The following is a 4,728-nucleotide window of genomic DNA, read 5'->3' as shown; positions in this document are numbered from 1 at the left end:
CAAGGTGGTAGCACGGCTTGATGGAGGGCCGAGGTGGCAGCACTACATGATGGGGTGCCAAGGTGGCAACACAGCCTAATGGAGGGCTGAGGTGGTAGCACTACGTGATGGGGTGCCAAGGTGGCAGCACAGCCTAATGGAGGCCTGAGGTGGCAGTATGGCCTGATGGTGGGCTGAGGTGGTAACACGGCCTGATGGAAGGCCGAGGTGGAAGCACGGCCTGATGGAGGGCCGAGGTGGTAGCACGGCGTGATGGAGGGCCAAGGTGGTAACACGGCCTGATGGAGGGCTGAGGTGCAGCATTGGCCAGGGTCGGTCCTTGCCCGTGCTGCGGTTGGGAAGAAATACCCTCATCACCAGCCCCCTACTCTAGCGGTTTGGCTCTGACAGCTAGAGCATTAAATTCCACTAACATTTCTAATTATGTGTCGTCCACTTGGCACAAAATGTGCTTGTTATGCCACATGTCTTGGAGCCATTATCTCACCTCGAATAGGCAAAGAGACCGCTCTTGTCTGTCATTGATTCCGACAAGCTCCAGCCATTCATTCTCCACTACCTTCTCCTACAAATAGTGTACATCTTTCCCAAAAGTCTTGTCGTTCAATCTTGTGATAAAGTCAACTCAGCTCGGTCCCATCCTCAGCGCGGACTAATAAAGGATTTCAGAGCAGCACGGTATTATGAATAGTGCTCCTTCTCGCTTGTCCTTCCAAGTTCGTCCTGCAACAAGTAAGTACAATTATGGTTGTGACTCGTCGATCCTCTGCTCAGCCTTCTACATACCCTAGAACTAGCCCCAGAGATCGCAACATGGCATCCGCACATGATCCGAACTCGCCCAACCAGACCCCCTTGACTACTATAAGGCCTAGGGAAAATCACCCTGAGTGCCCCATTCCTGATCCTTCGTCCTCTAATGAAGACACTTCCAGCAATCAGGGCTCTGACGATAGCTCTGGCTCTGACGGTAGCTCTGGCTCGGGCAGCTCGGGCTCTGAGACTGTGGAGGTGGTCTCACCAGAGACCATCCCGAGTAGAGCTGGGGCTAGCTCGACAGCCTTAGCTCAGTCCCCCAGTGCCACGATAGCATGTACTCCAGGTGCAGGCTCCTCGGGTGCTGAAGCCCCTGAGGCCGACTAGGTAGAGTCTGAGGGGGAAGGCTCTGCCTCCTCCTCTGGAGAGAAGAAGACCACGGTGAATACCTAAGCATCCTGACACCCAAGGTGTTCAATTTGATCTGAAGTCGATACAACATCCTAGATTATATGGTGATGCGCATCCCAGATGAGAATGAAGGAGTGGATGCCTTTGGGGACAAGGTTACCCTTTACGATGTGGCCTTCCAGAGTGACCTGAGGATTCTTGTGCCCGAGCTGGTCAGTTCAGTCCTGGACCACTGGTGCCTCGCTCCCATCCAGTTGACTCCTAACTCATGGCAGACTGTTCTTGACTTTGAGGTGTTTGTCTCAAAGCTGGGTCAGACCGCAATGCTAGATCTATTCAAGAAGATGTTCTTCGTGAAGAGGCACACCTCAAGGTGGTACTACTTCACCAAGAGGGAGAGGGACGGTCCTTACAACGATCTGAAGATGTTCCTCAATATGCCCTCCTCGGTGAAGAAGTGGAAGGAGAGGTACTTCTACGTGGCAATGGAGGGGAACCCCTTCAAGAGCAACTTGGTCAAGCCCACCCTCTCCGTGCTGAACCGAGCACCCAATCTCTCCCCAGCTGACCTCCAAACATATCAAATGTGTTTGGGCAGGGAGGCTATGGATGTTCGTGTGCTACAGGATGAAGACTTCCTCTGGGAGTTTGAACTGAGTGAAGTCTCTTGTGAGGGTCCGATCGAGTCCGATTATTGTGGTTCAACTCAGTTTTTTGATGTTTTAGCCTGTTCCCAGTACTGATAAAGCTCGATTCTTTCTCGTCTTGTAGTGGTTAATGTGAAGGTAGACAATAAGGCCCTGGCCACGACGGCAATGGAGGCGAGGAAGAAAGATGCAACCGAGCAGGCTGCCAAGAAGGTCGATGACAAGGGCAAGGCCGTGGTGAGCCCCAACCCAGGTGTGAAGGCCACCCCTCCCGCTGGTGCAGGAAACAAGTCCTCGCCCCTTATTATTGGGGGCAAGTAAGGGAAGGAGATGCCCCCTCCAGTATAATATTCAGCTGGGCACGGGGCTCCAGGCTCTACGAAGGTGAAGGAACCAGCTGGGGCGGTAGAGAAGGCGCCAAGGTAGACTGGCACACCTGATCGAGCTGGGATAGGATCCGATGGCCAAAAAAGGAGGCACTCACAAGTTGACGAGGGGCAGCATGGAAACCCTCCAAAGGTGGCCCAAATGGAGAAGCAGCCCGCAGACCCCTGGGTGGAATTGTTGGAGAACGGAACCTTTCTAGACCCCTCAGCAGCTCGGACTTGGTGCTGCTGTAGCCATCCTAAGAAGGATGTTATCTGCATGAGGAAGCTACCTGACATTGACTTCGCAGAGCAGGTCTACGCCCAGATGGGGGACGTAAGTATTTCCCACCTCTTACTCTTTGTATTTATTTGAGTTCCTAGTATTCATGGCTCCGTTGGATAAATGCAAGCTTTCATTTATGCAGTGGAGGCCGCCAGTTGGTTTGAAAACATAGCCGTTGCCCGGGAGAAGTTGGATGATGAGGTAAAGCGCCTGTGGTGGGAGCTTCATATGGCCATGGGCAAGTTGGAGAATGAGAAGAGAAAGGCCCAATCTGAGGAGCAGAGGGCGAAAGACCATGAGGAAAGCGCTAGTAAGCTGGAGCATGAGGTGGCTAAGCAGCTCAAGATCAATAGTAGCCTTGTCCAAAAGAAGGACACACTCCAGAACGAGCTAGCCGAAGCTCAAGAGGCCAGCAAAAGGAAAGAAGTTGAACACTCAGCTCGGATTTCTGAGCTGGAGAAGAAACATCAATCCAAGCTGGCTTCGAATGATGAGATCATCACTGAGAGGTGGCTGAACTCTGAAGTTGGTTAGAAATGGCTAGTTGATGTCAACGGCTCCTCATTTTAGGCTGGCTCAAAAGATGCCATTCAGTTCGTCCTTGGCAAGATGCCTGATTATGATTTCTCTGAGTATGAGTAGTGAGCTCCTGCCCCAGCTCCCTCTATACAGCTCGTTGGTCAGGCTGAGGTTGGTGAGGAGGTGACCCAAGCCGACCCTAAAGCTACCAAGTGATCCAAATCGCTCCTTCCTAATCCAGCCCTCTAGGCTTCTACAGTACTGATGTTGTGCTTCTCCTTTTTGTCCTGTTTCTTTCTTTTTTTGTAATCTTCTTGCTTCTCTTCTTCTTTTTTTTTTGTAAAATTCCCATTTGGGAGTTGATGTAACTTTTGAGGTTTTCTTCCCTCCATTAATGGAAATTTTTTTTTTCTTCCCTCATTGTGTTGCTTCAGTTTCTATAAGGTAATTCCATTTTTCAATTGAACTTTATTCGGTCCTGTGTGTCTTTGTATGGCAAAGCATCATGCCTGGACCTAGACCTCCGTATAAGTATGTCTAACCCGTATTTGGCATTAAAGGTGCCGAACCGAAGCTAGTTCTTCATGCCTTAGGATAAGGTCTTGAATTATGAAAACTAGGGTAAGGTATCGTTGATGGTGCCGACCAGGAGCTCGATCTTAGTTGGTACCGAGCTGGAGCTCAGTCTTTGTGCCTTAATTGTTAAGGTCTTTGAGTCACCAAACTAGGGTCTGGTCTTGTTGGTGGTGCCGAGTTGGAGCTCGGGCTTGCATGCCTTAATGCGTAAGGTCTTGATGTGCCGAGCCATGCTCGAGCTTGCATGCCTTAGTTCGTAAGGGCTTGAGATGCTGAGCTATTCTTGGGCTTGCATGCCTTAGTGCATAAGGTCTTTGAGTTGCCAGGCTAGGGCTTGGTCTTGGTAGTGCCGAGCTTGAGCTCGGTCTTAGATGCTATCAAGCTGGAGCTCGGTCTTTGTGCCTTAGTTGTTAAGGTCTTTGATTCACCAAACCAGGGTCTGATCTTGTGGTGCCGAGCCATAGCTCGGTCTTTGTGCCTTAATTGTTAAGGTCTTTGAGTCGCCAAACTAGGGTTTGGTCTTGTTGGTGCCGAGCTGGAGCTCGGTCTTTGATGTTGATGAGTTGTACTCAATGTTAGAAGAGCCAGATATTTGGGAGAAGCTTCATAGTATATTGATGTGTGGTATGCACTTGGGACAAATACATTACTTCGAAATAGAATCTAATCCGCTCTGTGAATAAAATTGAATAACTAAGATATGGAAGCTAAGGTGCTGATAATATAAAATCTATAAGACTAACACCCAATCGATGGGATTTCAATGCAATCTATTGATAAAACTATCTACTGATAAGAGTGTCTACTGGCCTCAGTGGTTGGGACAGTAAGCAGCTATTCTACTAGCTCAACTCGCATCAGGAGGCTGTCATCTCGGCAATTAACAATTTCTACCGTACATGCTAGGCCCGAGCATAGTTTCTTGATAGATTTTATGAAGTTTGCATAGCATTCCCAGGATTCCTTTTAGCTGGACTTGCATTCCCTAATGCCATTCCTGACTGGGAATTTGACTTTCATGTGCTTAGTGGACACAATTGCCCTAAGGCCATTGAGACCGGGTCGGCCAAGGATTACGTTGTAGGGTGAGGTGATCTTGGCAATCATAAAAGAAACCATGGTAGTGGTTGTATAAGCTCCCTGTCCGATGGTTACGAGTAAGTCTACA

This window comes from Macadamia integrifolia, chromosome 2 (assembly GCF_013358625.1).
Source record: "Macadamia integrifolia cultivar HAES 741 chromosome 2, SCU_Mint_v3, whole genome shotgun sequence".
Lineage (NCBI taxonomy): Eukaryota > Viridiplantae > Streptophyta > Magnoliopsida > Proteales > Proteaceae > Macadamia > Macadamia integrifolia.
This window is presented reverse-complemented; position numbering follows the sequence as displayed.